The sequence below is a fragment of the Cetorhinus maximus genome, chromosome 15 (assembly GCF_964194155.1).
Source record: "Cetorhinus maximus chromosome 15, sCetMax3.hap1.1, whole genome shotgun sequence".
In the NCBI taxonomy this organism is placed as follows: domain Eukaryota; kingdom Metazoa; phylum Chordata; class Chondrichthyes; order Lamniformes; family Cetorhinidae; genus Cetorhinus; species Cetorhinus maximus.
This window is the reverse complement of record NC_135893.1, coordinates 67,551,008-67,566,106: the sequence shown is the minus strand read 5'-3', so window position 1 is coordinate 67,566,106 and position 15,099 is coordinate 67,551,008. Positions and strand designations below refer to the sequence as shown.

The following is a 15,099-nucleotide window of genomic DNA, read 5'->3' as shown; positions in this document are numbered from 1 at the left end:
CCCCCTCCCCCCCCCCCCCCCTCCCCCCCCCCCCCCCCCCCCCACCCCTCCCCCCCTCCCCTCCCCCCCCCCCCCCCCCCCTCCCCCCCCACACCCCTCCCCTCCCCCCCCCCCCCCCCCCCCCGCTCTCCCTCTCCCGCCCCCCCGCCCCTCTCCTGCACCCTCGCCCCTCTCCCCCTCGCCCTCGCCCAGCTGCCCCCGCCCCCACCCATCTCCCCTCGTCCCCGCCCTTCCCCCACCCCTCTCCCTCCCCCTCCCCTCTGTTCTCCCCCACACCTACGCCCTCCCCTCACCCACTCCCTCCTCCCCCACCCACTCCCTCCTCCCCTCACCCACTCCCGCCCCTCACCCACCCTCCCCTCGCCCACTCCCTCTCCCCCTCACCTACTCCCTCCCTCCCCCTCACCACTCCCTCTGCTCTACCCCTCACACCCACCCTCTGCTCTACCCCTCACCCACTCCCTCTGCTCTACCCCTCACCCACTCCCTCTGCTCTAACCCTCACCCACTCCCTCTGCTCTACCCCTCACCCACTCCCTCCGCTCTACCCCTCCCAATCGCAATGCCCCACCACTCGCCCCTCTCCCCCTCCCCACCCCCTCCCTCACTGCTCTCCCCCTCCCTCACCCCTCTCCCCCCTCCCTCGGCCCTCTCCCCCCTCCCTCGCCTCCACCCCTCTCCCTCGCCCCCACCCCTCCTCCCCACCCCTCGCCCTCCTTTCTCCCCCCTCACCCCCTCCCTCCGCTCGCCCCCTCACCCCCTCCCTCCGCCCTCCCTCTGCCGTCCCCCCCTACGCTCTTCCCCACCCTCTGCCCTCATCCTCTCAACTCCCCACTGTGCTCTCCCCTCCCCCGCTGCGCTCTCCCCTCCCCCCTGCGCTCTCCCCTCCCCCCTTGCGCTCTCCTCCTCCCACCTTGCGCTCTCCTCCTCCCACCTTGCGCTCTCCTCCTCCCACCTTGCGCTCTCCTCCTCCTCCCCTCCTTTCCACTCTCCCCCTCCCCTTCACACCCTCCCCTTTCAACTCCCCACTCCACTCTCCCCCTCCCCCACCACGGTCTCCCCTTCCCTCTGCTCACCCCTGCCCGCCCTCCCCTCCCTCTGCCCTCTCCCCCCTGCCCCTCTCCCATCCCCCCTCTCACCACCCTCTCCCTCCGCCCCCCCCGTCCCCGTCCCTCTGCCCTCCCCTCCCTCCGCCCGTCCCCCTCCCCCCGCTCTCCCCTCCCCGTCCCCCCGCTCTCCCCCTCCCCGTCCCTCCGCTCTCCCCCTCCCCGTCCCTCCGCTCTCCCCCTCCCCGTCCCTCCGCTCTCCCCCTCCCCGTCCCTCCGCTCTCCCCCTCCCCGTCCCTCCGCTCTCCCCCTCCCCGTCCCTCCGCTCTCCCCCTCCCCGTCCCTCCGCTCTCCCCCTCCCCGTCCCTCCGCTCTCCCCCTCCCCGTCCCTCCGCTCTCCCCCTCCCCGTCCCTCCGCTCTCCCCCTCCCCGTCCCTCCGCTCTCCCCTCCCCGTCCCTCCGCTCTCCCCCTCCCCGTCCCTCCGCTCTCCCCCTCCCCGTCCCTCCGCTCTCCCCCTCCCCGTCCCTCCGCTCTCCCCCTCCCCGTCCCTCCGCTCTCCCCCTCCCCGTCCCTCCGCTCTCCCCCTCCCCGTCCCTCCGCTCTCCCCCTCCCCGTCCCTCCGCTCTCCCCCTCCCCGTCCCTCCGCTCTCCCCCTCCCCGTCCCTCCGCTCTCCCCCTCCCCGTCCCTCCGCTCTCCCCCTCCCCGTCCCTCCGCTCTCCCCCTCCCCGTCCCTCCGCTCTCCCCCTCCCCGTCCCTCCGCTCTCCCCCTCCCCGTCCCTCCGCTCTCCCCCTCCCCGTCCCCCGCGCTCCCCCTCCCCGTCCCCCCGCTCTCCCCCTCCCCGTCCCCCCGCGCTCCCCCTCCCCGTCCCCCCGCGCTCCCCCTCCCCGTCCCCCCGCGCTCCCCCTCCCCGTCCCCCCGCTCTCCCCCTTCCCGTCCCCCCGCTCTCCCCCTCCCCGTCCCCCGCTCTCCCCCTCCCCGTCCCTCCGCTCTCCCCCTCCCCGTCCCTCCGCTCTCCCCCTCCCCGTCCCTCCGCTCTCCCCCTCCCCGTCCCTCCGCTCTCCCCCTCTCTCGCCCCTCCGCTCTCCCCCTCCAAATGCCCCGCCCATCTCCCACCCTTGCCCCTCTACCCCTCCCACACCCCTCCCCCCCTCCATTGCCCATCTCCCTCACCCCCGCCCATCTCCCTCGTCCCTGCCCATCTCCCCCATCCCTCTCCCTCCCTCGCCCCTCTGTTCTCCCCCTCACCCACTCCCTCCCCTCTCCCACTCCCTCCCTCCCCTCATCCACTCCCTCCCTCCCTCCCCTCACCCACTTCCTCCGCTCCACCCCTCCCAATGCCCCTCCCCTCGCCCCCTCCCTCGCCATTCTCACCCTCGCCCCTCTCACCCTCGCCCCCTCACCCTCGCCCCTCTCACCCTCGCCCCCACCCCTCTCCCTCGTCACCATCCCTTTGCCCCTCCGTTCTCCCCCCTCCGTTCTCCCCCTCACCCATTCCCTCTGCTCTCCCCCTCACCCCTCCCCTCCCTCCGCCCTCATTCCCTCCGCTCTCCCCCTCCCTCTGCCCTCATCCCCTCCACTCTTCCCCTCTCTCCGCCCTCATCTTCTCCCCTCCCCCTTGCGCTCTCCCCCTCCCCCTTGTGCTCTCCCCCTCCCCTCCTTTCCGCTCTCCCCCCACCCTCCTTTCCGCTCGCCCCCTCCCCTTCCCATCCTCCCCCTCCCCTTCCCATCCTCCCCCTCCCCTTCCCATCCTCCCCCTCCCCTTCCCATCCTCCCCCTCCCCTTCCCATCCTCCCCCTCCCCTTCCCATCCTCCCCCTCCCCTTCCCATCCTCCCCCTCCCCTTCCCATCCTCCCCTTTCAGCTCCCGCACTCCCCTCTCCCCCTCCCCCACTACGCTCTCCTCTTCCCTCTGCTCACCCGTGCCTGCCCTCCCCTCCCCCTGCCCCTTCTCCCCTCTCCTCCTGCCCCTTCTCCCCTCTCCTCCTGCCCCTTCTCCCCTCTCCTCCTGCCCCTTCTCCCCTCTCCCCCCCGCCCCCTCCCCTCTTCCGTCCCCCGCCCTCTCCCGTCCCCTGCCCTCCGCCCTCCACCTCCCCCTCCCTCCGCTCTCCCCCCTGCTCTCCCCCTCCCCCAACATTCCACTTCCCCTTCACTCTCTGCTTCGTCCTCCTCTTCGATGCCTAGAAAGGTGTGTCAGTTACCTTGCAATGAGTACATTTCAGTAACATTGACACCAGGTTTTCAGATGAAGTCAATGGGCAGATGGAAGTTTGTCTCCATCTTAGACCCTGTGTCCCTCTCTCCCACTCACCATGAATTTCAGAGCGGGGATTTAAGCAGTTCCTCTGCTAATGAGTGTGGGCGTCATGCACGACATACATTAATGTCAGAAGAAACCAAGTATTACATTCCTCTTTAATAGTTTGAACCAAGTTGTTGCAAAACAAAAGTGCCCTGAGCATGCAGCTCCAGATATTTCGAGCAGATATGAGTTTCTTATTTATGTTAGTTCAAGGGGGCCTCCCCTCCCTTGCTTTCCACAGACTTGTTTCGTTCCTGGCAACAGATAAGTTTTTAGTTGTCGAGAGGTAGTATCAGAGGTCATACAGTACTGCAGTTAAAGCAAGAACCTCACTGCAAGCCAAAAGATAACTATGAGCAGAATTCTCCTTTGAGTAGTCCAGTAGATTCCTGAATTATGTTTTGTGAATATCCTATCTTTCCATTGACGCATGCATAGTTCACAGATTATACAACTGGTAGAAAGAGTGGAATTCGGAGCACCTTTCACAACCTGAATATGGTCCAAGGTGCTTTACAGCCAATAAAGTACTTTCGAAGTAGCCACTGTTGTAATGTGGGAAACATGGCAGACAGTCTGTGCACAGCGAACTCCCACAAACAGCAATGTGCTAATGACTGGATTATCTGTTTTAGTGATGTTGGTTGAGAAATGAATATTGGCCAGGGCATCAAGAGAGAACTCCCCAGTCTTCAAAATTGTGTCCTGGGAACTTTTACATCCACCTGAGAGGGCAGGTGGGTACATAACATGTTTTGTTTCTGAGAGCCATCAATGGCCAATGTATATCCACTATCCCAGTTTTATTTAAAAAAAAACTCACTTCCTCCCACTCTCCCAAAGCCGACAATCCCAAAACAGCATGTTGTCCAAAATTAACTCTCATAGCCCACCAAGTGTCGGGATGAGGGTCTTCACTCCTGTGGTGAGCTCTCCACTGAACAGGACAGCTGCAGAGAGGAACCATGGCACTTTCACACAGGAACCAGCAACAACAACTTGCCATTAATGTAGTAAAATGTCCCAAAGCGCTTCGCAAGAGTGTTATCAATCAAAATTTGACATTGAGCCACAAAAGGAGGCATTGGGACAGGTAACCAAAAGCTTGTGCAAAACAGACAGGTTTTTTTTAAAAGGCACCTTAAGGGAGGAGAGGGTTGGAGAATTTTAGGGAGGAAATTCCAGAGCTTCGAGCCTAAGTTGAAGAAATGGCTGCCAAAAGTGGAACAAAGAAAATAAGGGATGCCAAAGTGAAGGATGATAAAGGCCTTGGAGGGTTGTAGCCTGGAGGAAGTCACAGAGATAGGGAGGGGTGATGCCATGGAGGGATTTAAGAACAAGGATGAGAATTTTAAATTTAAGCTTAAAGAAAAGGAAAAATACTCTTGAACCAATTGTTCCATTAAAGCTACAAGTCTAATCATTGGATAGAGCCCTCTGGATGCAGGGAAGGCTGCCTTCGCAATAGTATGTTCTTGCGCTCTCTCATTGAGTGGGAAGAGACAAGAAAGAAACAGCAGTGTCTCAGGTCTAGTAACATGGTACAGCCTAGGAGGCTGTGATAGGAGGATGAGCAACTTATAGAACAGCAGGTTTACAAGGGGCCATCGGTGAAGAGTGCGCAGGTTGAATGATGAAAGCCACTGACTTACACAGTGCAAAACAACTTGTTAAAAGCTTCTGGAGCAATAACAGAAAACATGTTCTCTTAAGCAGGTGAATTCTCTTTGGAGTCCTGGTCAGCATGTAATCCTTAACCAATGTCATTGTGACAATGTCCAGATAACCTGTTTTAAGTGATGTTGCTGTTTGTGGGACCTTGCTGTGCACAAACTGACAGCTGTCTTCCCTACACTAGCTATGAATTGTAATCACTCTTGTACTCATTGGCTACAAAACACTTTGGGATGTTCTGAGGTTATGAAAGGCACTATAGAAATTCAAATCCTTCTTTCTGGCAGCTCAAGTTAAATTCCTCTGTAATTGTAAAGTCAATGTGAAGAATGAAATGATGAGCTGATAAAGGTCAAAAATACGTTTGTATAAGTTTGCCTTTAGCATCATTGCAGTGAGCAGCAGGAGTGCTGAAAACATTTCCTGTAGGCTACAGTGGCAGTCAGCAGTTAAGAGCATCAGCTACATTCTGACTTACTGCTCAGATATCAATACACAGGCTTAAAACGTGCTCCATCTCGGTAATTGGGAGTAGCTTAGAGGAATTCATATAGCTTTTGAAATGAATTGTACCAGGCCAAATTCATCTGCTGCACTGGCTGTGATTGTTATTTCTGATTCTGAAGCCAGTGTCCCTATCAGATTTCTAGTCCAGGCTTCTAGAGTGTTAATATTTTACAAAGCAGTCAAAGGGGCCAAAAGTATAGGCATCCAGATGTCCTTGCCATATTTTATGAAAGGGTGCAGTAGTCCACTGGTTTATGTCACAGCACTAGCAAGCCAGAAGCCATGAACTCAATCCCACCATGGCAAATGCCGAGATTGAATTTATTAAATAAAGTAACTTGCACACTCTAAAAATAAATGAACGTACAAAATCCCCATCTGGCTCACAGTCACCTCTAGCCAGTTTGACCTACTCCCTCACTATGCAGGGTTGCCACCCTTCCAGGATTGTCCTGGAGCTTCTTGGAATTAAGAATTAAACTCCTGGACACTGCTGCCAGCAACTCAGGAGAAAAATCATCAAGGCATTAAAATAAAGCTTTTCTTCCCCTTTTCTTTGAACATTTTGTCAATAGCTGGTTATCAAAAAATATGGTAATGGGGATAAAAAGGGCTATTTGACCAGCCCTTGGTAATGGGGCAGTTGGAGGATGGAGATCAGGTGAGGAAAACACCAGGAATATGTCAAACCAAAGTTGGTAACCCTAAGACTTTGCCCATTAATAATAATGGCCAAGCAAGCTGCTCAATAGTCTAAAACCAATGCTTGAAGAAGGCTCATCACTACCTCAGACTGACTAGCAATGGGCAACAAACGAGTCTTTGCTGGCCTCTTGCATCCCATTATGGAATGAGCAATTATGGTTCATAATAACTGAATAGGTTCCTTTTTACTGCAAAGTTTCTGCCAATTTTGGGGGAGATTGCAATATTTAATTAGGATCACTAGTTAAGTCTATTTCCTTTTTTAAAAATTTGAGTTTTGAGATTTTTTAGCAGTGTTTAGGGGCTCGTTCCCAAATTCCATTCATTTTTCCGTAGAAAATCAGAAGCTGATGATTGAAAATCGTATATTGATTTGCTAACCATGCTAGTGGCAGAGCTTCAGTATTGCATTAGCATTTTCCCATTTTATTGATGGGCTTTTGAGTTTGTACAGGATGAATCCTTTCCAGGCTGTCTTATTTTAATAAACAATTCTTCAAATTTTACACTCAGTGAACATCTTATTCATAGTGGGGGGTAGGAGGGAATGATACCCCAGCTTCATTTGCTGATCCCAAGAGAGATCTAACAGTCACTATGGCACGGCATTCAATGGAAGCTGGAGCTCATGTCTGTAGCTGCTACTCAGGTGGACAAATACACTTCTCAGATGTTGGCTCAGATTTTGCTGCCAAAATAATGGCAAGTCTAACAGTCCTTGCTGTTATTAATGTGTAAAGCATCCAGCAGTTTGTAGCAAGGAAGAACAAATCCATGAGTGATGAATTGCCACAAATTATTGGATGATTTATTAGCCTTGCAAGACTCATCAGTTTTGTGAAATTGCCACATTTGTGGATTAATTTCCCATTGAATTTGCTGCAGAATGCTAGGGCTGGCACTTAGCAGTGTAACAACCTTTTTAATGAGGAGATGTATGTTCCTGCAATGCCACTCAACCTCCTGAAACCGCTGCAGACCCTGAAACTGATATAGACCCTGAACCTAAAACAGGCCCTTGAACTAGACCAGTGCTCCATTTCAAAAATGTCTAGTTTTACGACAATTCTGGTTTTCAGACAGCAGGATTTTGGATATTGTACCTGTATGTATTACAGCCAAGCCATGTTTTAATACTTCACCGTACCTGAACTTCTGATCAGAACAGGAACAATTCAAATTCCTGCAGATACTCAGCATTGTTAGAGATTTTTTAGATGTTAATTTTTTTATTTCTTTTCTTTTAATCCAATCTTTCTTTCCCTCTTTCTTTTTCTGAACCTGATTTGACTCTAATTCACCCTATTTCCTGCTCTGCCATTCCTCTCTTTTTTCTCATTGGCTGAAGAGATAAACTGTTGGTCTGGTCCTTCACCAAGTCCCAGATGACCCATTGCTCTCTCTGCACTGTTATCAGTTCATACTTAGAGCAATTAGCCAATTTATTTGAGTGGAAAGGTTAAGGGCAAAAGTCTAACAAAGTGGGGTACACTGCATGATACCCCACTCAGCTAACTCTGGGTCATCATGCTGCCACACACCGCTGTCTGTTGGATAAGCTGAGAATTGGTGATAGTACTTGAGTGTGAAAAAGGTCACATGGCCATCGATTTGAATTTGATAATCTTTCATTTTGCCAGCCTTCTGTAGTTAAAACCTAATCCCAAACCAGCCAATTCTGACCCATTTACACCCCCCCCCCTCCCCGACCCTGTTGGTAGTAGAACTCTCAATTTATTCCGGCTCCTCTGAACAGTTTGAGTGAGTTAGTAGACAGAAAATGACTGTCACTTGTTATATTGTTGTCCGTATTTCACTAAGGACTGCAGGGGAGCTGTCAGCACCTGTGATTTATCGTTTGTTTGGGGGCAGAAGGTGATAAATAATGAGTGCCTGCTGCCCAGTCAGTGGGTTTGAAACGGAAATGTAAACTGCACATTTCCAGCACAGTGCACTCCTGAGTGTTACAGTCAGCGACTACAACGTATCCCCACAGACTGAGTTAAAAGGTCCAGAAAGCACTTAATCCATGATTAGAGCCCAGTTGGACCTAATTAAGATGCGTGGCTGAAAATTGGTGAAGTGCTGTTTAAAATGCTTAAAAGTTGCTTTAAAGCAGGTGGACAAGAACTATGCTCCAGCGGTTGCCATAGAAACACTCAAGGCAAGCAAAATAAAATTCAGTTGCTTTCAAGTTTTAGGTTTAACAAGAGGTGAGGGGAATCCAGAATCACTTACCTCAGAACAGAGGTTGCACTTGGATTTGCCGCGGAGAAGAAATTCGGGGTTTCTCGTTTAAAAGAAAATGCAAGGCTGACTCTTCCCTCCAAAAAAGGGCTCTTGTAACGTGTCTGAGCCCTGCTTAGCAGTGAGCACTGTATCCCTGGATGACTTTACCATGTATGTGGGTTGCTGATCGAACTGATTCCATGGCTTGCTCACCACCCTCGTCAGCCGCTGTCCGTCTCAGCCCCTTTCTGGGGAAAGTCCATCCTTTTCTCCGAAGCTCTTTTTTTAAAATGACGATCAGAAGGTCAGAGCACAGCAGCAGAGCAATGCCATTCTTGGGTCTGGCCACTGAACGATGTCAACAGTAAAAGGGAGCGAGTAAAAAAGTTCACAAACTGTTGAAGCATTCGGAGGAAGCAGATTGTACCAGCCGAAAATAAGGGGGAAAAATTGACTCAATGCATCAGAACAGAACCTCCTCTCTCTATTTCTATCTCCCACTCCCTGACTCAGTGCCCAGTGTTTTTTTTTAATGTATATCAGCAGTGCTTACTGTTGGGAGACTGGCTCTCGGCTGATACACCATGTAATGTGTGCTGCCTGGATTTCATTAAAGCCTGAATGCATTGCGGTCACACCACAGAAGGCTTGTCTGGCAAGCTGCCTATTGCATGGGCATGATTCCCACAGAGGCACGTCAGATCTCAGTTGCTTTTATTAACCCCCGAAACTCCCTCTCCCCCCGCCCCCCTCCTAAACTTCAAAACAAGTCCTGTCAGAATACTTACCTTGCTCAGGATGTACAATAAGTTTCTCACTGACACAGAGAACAAGGCGTGTTTCCTTCCCCAGTCTGTTATGAATCATTCTGTCTCAGCGCACTTCAGAAACCTTTTAAACTCAGCCCAGTGTTCCCCAGCACTCTGGGCCCTTTTATATTATTTTCCAAACCCTCGGTGGGTTTCTTTTTGGAAAATGGACAAAGTTACATCTGAACCCCACAAGTTTAAAACTCAACAAGATATTTTAAACATTTTTCAGGATTTAAAAAACAATCTTTGGCAAGGGAGGGGGGAAATGTGCTGGCATTTTATTTCTATCAGAAACGATAGTGCTTTTGACAGCTAGGGAGGGCAAAGGTTATTAATCATCCTTTTTTAAAAGACAAAAACTGGGAAGCAATGGAGGAAGTGAAAGAACGAAGGAACCTTCCGAGTGGCGACAGTGGACAGAACCCCGCATGGTTAAACAAAAATAAACATAAATCTGCTTTTTGTCTCTGAAGTGCCTGTGAGGGGGAGTCGGAGCTGATTAAGAGCTCTTCGTCAAGTGCTTGGCATTTTTATGGCGCTCATTAGTAAAGGATGCAGCAACTTGTTTTTGAGAAAACTGCAGCTGTAAGATCAGGAGATAGGTTTCAAATCTTTGACGTGTGGAGTTGGGGAGGGAAAGGTGGATGGGTGGTGAGGGGGCGGGTGTGTTGGGTGAAGGAAGAGAATTAACTAACATTTGATGCACAACTTCTGAACTCCACCCAATGTTGTGCACGGAATTGAGAAGTGATTGCAATCATTTCCTGCCCTCCCCAACAGTTCGATGGTTTTGGATGGTAAGCTGTGGAAAATTACTAGCGGAATATGGCATGGTGTGGTACATTTATTTAACAGTTGGGTATATGATGCTGATCTAGCCCCCAAAGAGCTGAAGACTACAGAATAGGCCTGATTGTAAAGCCATTATATGTGTCAATAACTACTTATTGGGGTTCGTAACATGAGGTGAGTGCAGTGGCTGAGAGGGTAACACTCACCTCTGAGTTAGAAGACTGTGGGTTCAAGTTCCACTCCAGAGATTGGAGCATGAAATCTAGGCTGACACTCCAAGGTAGCACTGAGGGAGTGCTGCACTGCCTGAGGTGCTGTTTATTGGGTGAAATATTACACCAAGGTCCTGTCCGCTGTCTCAGGTGACTGTAAAAGATCCCAAAGTATTATTTTAAAAAAGAACAGTTCTCCTTGCTATCATGACGAATGATCACCAACCAGAATCATTAGAAAACAGATTACCTATTTTTGATGTTAGTGGAATTTGCTGTATGCAAATTGGCTGCTGTATTTCCTACATTATAACAGTGACTATGCATCAAAAAGTACTTCATTGCCTGTAAAGTGCTTTGGAGCATGCTGAGGTTGTAAAAGTTGCTAAATAAAGGCAAAACTTTTTTTAGCTATAGGTATAGAGTATTCAGTATATTTCTATTTAGTATGTTGCATTTTTGTGTATTCATTTAGTATATACCTATTACAGTTCAATTAAGTAAATTACAGCTTAGCATACCATAGATCACGGAATATAAGTCGACATTTGGCACACCCAAAAATCCTTCCAGAAATGGGGGTTGACTTATACACCAAGTATAAAATGTGAACTGCCGTTGTGGGTAGTTGCCATTTTGAAATGTGAGAAAAATAGCCTAACACCAGTAATTCATATTAAATTAATGTAGCACAGTTATTGGATGAATTAATTGTACAAAGATACCTTTAACCACAATCAACGTGTTTTAAAACAATAGGCCAAAACAAAGAGTTCGTTGAACTCGGTCGGAGTCACTTTGGCTATGGCATCATCTTAAGGACCCCACTCTGGATCAGATTTGGTGCTTTTCCTTTCAGAATCATCCCTTCACATGAAATCATCTTCCTCTCAATCCATTGAAATGGATAAAGCGCATTTTTTGGTTGATCTGATAACACTTTATGCACTAATAGCATCCCACAATTTGATAATGAAACCACCCAAAACATCAAGCAGGACAGTGAGTGTATTCCACTCTTTGTGAAGGTTTTTTCTCCTTCAACCATCCACCTATTCCATTCGGCACAAGCATGATCCTTGAATGGCTTGTTGAGGCACGCATCCAAAGGTTGAACTCCAGATGTTAGACCCCCTGGTATAATTGCAATGTGGGTGTTATTTCTTCCTAGACGCCTCTTGATCTCATTGGTTATATGGGATCTGAATGTGATCCTCACAAATAAGCTACATTCTTTACATAGACCATTGGGATCTATATTCCATATATTTTCGATCCATAACTTCACTCCATCCTCATCCATCCAGCTGCTGTCATAGACATGCAGAAAAGCTCCTGAAGGGAACTTAATGTTTGGCATGGTTTTACATTTGAAAACTACCATAGGCTTTCATTTTGTTCCATTAGCCATGCAGGCTAGTACCACTGTGAATCTTGTCCTCTCATGTCCTGTCGTTTTCACTAGAACTGTTCTCAAACCTTTCCACTCCACAGTTTGGCTGCTGGGAATATCAAAATTAGTTGGTGTTTCATCCATGTTGCCGATGTGATGGGTACTCGTGTTTCTGCCACTGTCTGATGATGAATCACTGGGAATTGGTCATTTTGACATCGAGATCTCTTGGTAGTCTCTGAGCAATCTTGGTCTTCTGCCACAACATTAGACTCTTTCTTTCCAGAAAGCGGCTACACCAACCGACTGTTGGTCAGAAATCTTTGCTGGACTTGGTTTGATTTGGCTCGCTTAAATGCCTATACATGCATTGCACTTTTGGTGACCATGTAACCATTCTGATGACTTTTGAGGACCCATTCCATTACATGCTTCTCAACATCAGGCCATTGACTGGTCCCTGTTCTGATGGCACATTTGGCTTTGGGCATCTTCTTCAGGGCGGATTCCTCTTCCTCCTCCCATTCTCGCACTAGTTTTTCACTAACACCGAATTCCCTCTCTGCAGCACAGTTATTTAACAAGTAGCAAATGTTACAGCTTTTAACTTGAAAGCTGCTCATGACTTTGAGATTGCTCATGGCATGAAATGGGTCCTGCAGCAAAAAGAATGAAGTACAGTCCCAGCCTATGTTGAAGTACTTCTGAAGTGTAAACAGAAAATGTTGGAAACACTCAGCAGCATCTGTGGAGAGAGAAACAGAGTTAACGTTTCAGGTCTGTGCCCTTTCATTAGACTGCTCTGATGAAAGACCATTGACCTGAAACGTTAACTCTGTTTCTCTCTCCACAGATGCTGCTGAGTATTTATAGCATTATCTGTTTTTATTTTGGATTTCCAGCATCAGCAGTATTTGCTTTTGTACTTTTGAAGTGTGACGTACTGTAGAGAAGCACTGTAGCTAATTCAGGTACAGTAAGGTCCCACAAACATGTACCAGATATTTACACTTGTACTTATTATTTGTTGACCTCCCCTGATTGAACCTTAAGAGTTAGAAAGGGATGTTCAATGTGCTATTGGCTAGTGGGTCGATTCTGTATCAGGAAACCAACATCTGTTAATGTTGGTAATCCAAGGTAATGGGACCTGGGATTTAAAAACTTTATTAATTGATGGTAAGCACATAGGTGGCCCATAAAGATAAAAGCCCAAGACACTTGAGGCATTAACGCCAAGCAAAGTATAGCTGCCAATAAAGGAAAGGTTGTGTCTGAGATCAGACTTGAGTTCTACCAGTTAAAGAACACCATTGCCATGAAAGACATTCACTTAAGCGGGCATGGCTTGCAAGCTTAAACACAGCCCAAGAAGATATAAAGGAATTAAAATGAGGATAAAATGTACAAAGATCTCCTGCATGCTGAAACCAATGGAAGATAGAAGGTCAGTACAGACCAGGGACAATAACTTAGAACCATCCTACTCCGTAACACCCCATGGTTTGCACCTATCTAATTAATCATCAAGAACTGCCCCTACTGTTCACGTTTTTACCAAGAGCAAAACACTTGCAGTGAATTATTGGTACTGTAGAGGTAACTTTGCATATTATTAAGAGTCATGGAGTGCTGGAGACTCACCTCAACTAATCAGATAGTAGAATGCTGGTCTTTCTTCCCCTCTGCTCTCCCACCACTGCAAAATGCAGGCCCTTGCCATTGATTCCATCCCCTTCTCAAGTCCGTCCCTCACTGGAAACAAACAGCTTACAACCTCCGAGCTGAGCTTCAGATCCCATATTCCATTTATCACAAAGAGTGCTTACTTCCACATCTATCCCAAACTCGGCCTTCTGTAGCTGAAACCCATGTATATCACCACCCAGCTTCACTATTCCAACTCGCTGCTTGCTGGCCCTTAATTCTCCACATTTCATAAATTTCAATGCCTAAAAACCTGGTGCACACAGTCCCAACCTATGTTGAAGTTCTTCACACTGGCTCTTACCAGCCTGAGTTGATTATCATTCCCGCAACACCTTAAATTTTAAAAATTCTTGTGCTCATCTTTAAATCCCTCCATGGCCTCAACCATTCCTACGTCCATAATCTTCATCCTATTTCCCCTCCCCCATCAGTGCATGGGATCAACCAAACAATAGGGGTTGTTTTGCAAAGAAGATGCGTGGGAGTTTAAGACATGCACACACACAGCAGACCACTCATGGCATGACATGAATGGGTCCTCCAGCAAAAAGAATGAAGCTTAGTCCCAACCTATGTTGAAAGGCAGCATCATTAGAAAAGAGATTATCTGTTTTTTGCTGTAGTGGAACTTCAAGTACTTCACTGGCTATAAAAACACTTTTGAAAGTCCCGAGGAGGTGAAAGCCGCTGCAAAAGCAAGAGTTATCTCTCTTTCTTGAAGTAGCCTGGGATTCAAGGGATGGGGACCGCATGTGACCTAGGGGCAGCAGATGGACAACATTTGGTGGACCCAAAAGAACCCAACTACTTTCAACAAAAAGCAAAATACTAAGGAGGCAGGGAAATCTGAAATATAGAGACTGGTGAATTGCTGGTCAGACAGAGGAAGGCAGGGTAAAGTATCTCAGCTCATTTGGAGGGCAAGATGGGGGGGAGACTTGTTTTGACCCTTGCACAAAGCAGGACAGAGTTACACCTTTGGCTTAAGCCTGATGGATCACTTGAGCAAAACACAAGATCAAACTGGCAATCAGAAATTAAAAATACATTTGACGATTACTGAATAGGGTTTCTGCGGTTATTTGGCAATCATCATTCAGGTTCCACTTTCCTTGTCCAGAATAATCTCTGATGGCAGATATTTTCTCAACAGACCAGCTTGTGGTTGTGGCTGCCTTTTAAAGCTTTGTTTTGTTATAGTCAATGGCTGGATGTTGTAGAAAATGGGCTGATTATAATGATGTCGATAGTGACAGTGATTAAATCTAACAGCGGTTATTTCATCCTACTGATGAATGACAGATTTTGGACTAGTTTACAGTAACCAAAGCAGAATCATTTAGGAGCAGAAGGCTTTTGATGGTGCCAAAATTCCATGCATGATTTGCTCTGAGCCACACAGGCCACAACCACCAACTCCAACCCCTGATCTCTGCCAAGTCAATTGATCTCACTCAGAGCCTTGATGTAGGGTTGTGCCCCTGAAAATAATCAGCCTGCTCCAGAATGCTCTTCGGTGCACCCTGCTGGTGGGCTCATGTTTGTGCAGATGTCTGATCTCCTGGCAGTTCAGCACTTTAAAAGACTGAAGACAGGCTGTTGTAATACACTTGACTGCTAAGACCTCGACATAGAGAATGCATAGAAGCATCAGGACTCTGCAGACAATCTGAGGTTGCACAGATGTGATCTACAGACTTGTTGACACCATAGGATGA

The 15,099-nt window shown here is 49.0% G+C and overlaps 2 protein-coding genes across 3 annotated transcripts in view; one reads left to right on the top strand and one right to left on the bottom strand.

Moving 5' to 3' along the window:
• gpr146 (G protein-coupled receptor 146) overlaps positions 1-9,099 on the bottom strand; it is a 90,345-nt gene extending 81,246 nt beyond the window's left edge. For both annotated transcript variants that reach the window (XM_078558579.1, XM_078558581.1), the window contains exon 1: positions 8,472-9,099. The gene's annotated coding sequence lies outside the window, so the exon portion shown is untranslated. The remainder of the gene's footprint in view (positions 1-8,471) is intronic.
• chlsn (cholesin) overlaps positions 1-15,099 on the top strand; it is a 352,627-nt gene that overhangs the window by 308,420 nt on the left and 29,108 nt on the right. The window lies entirely within an intron of this gene.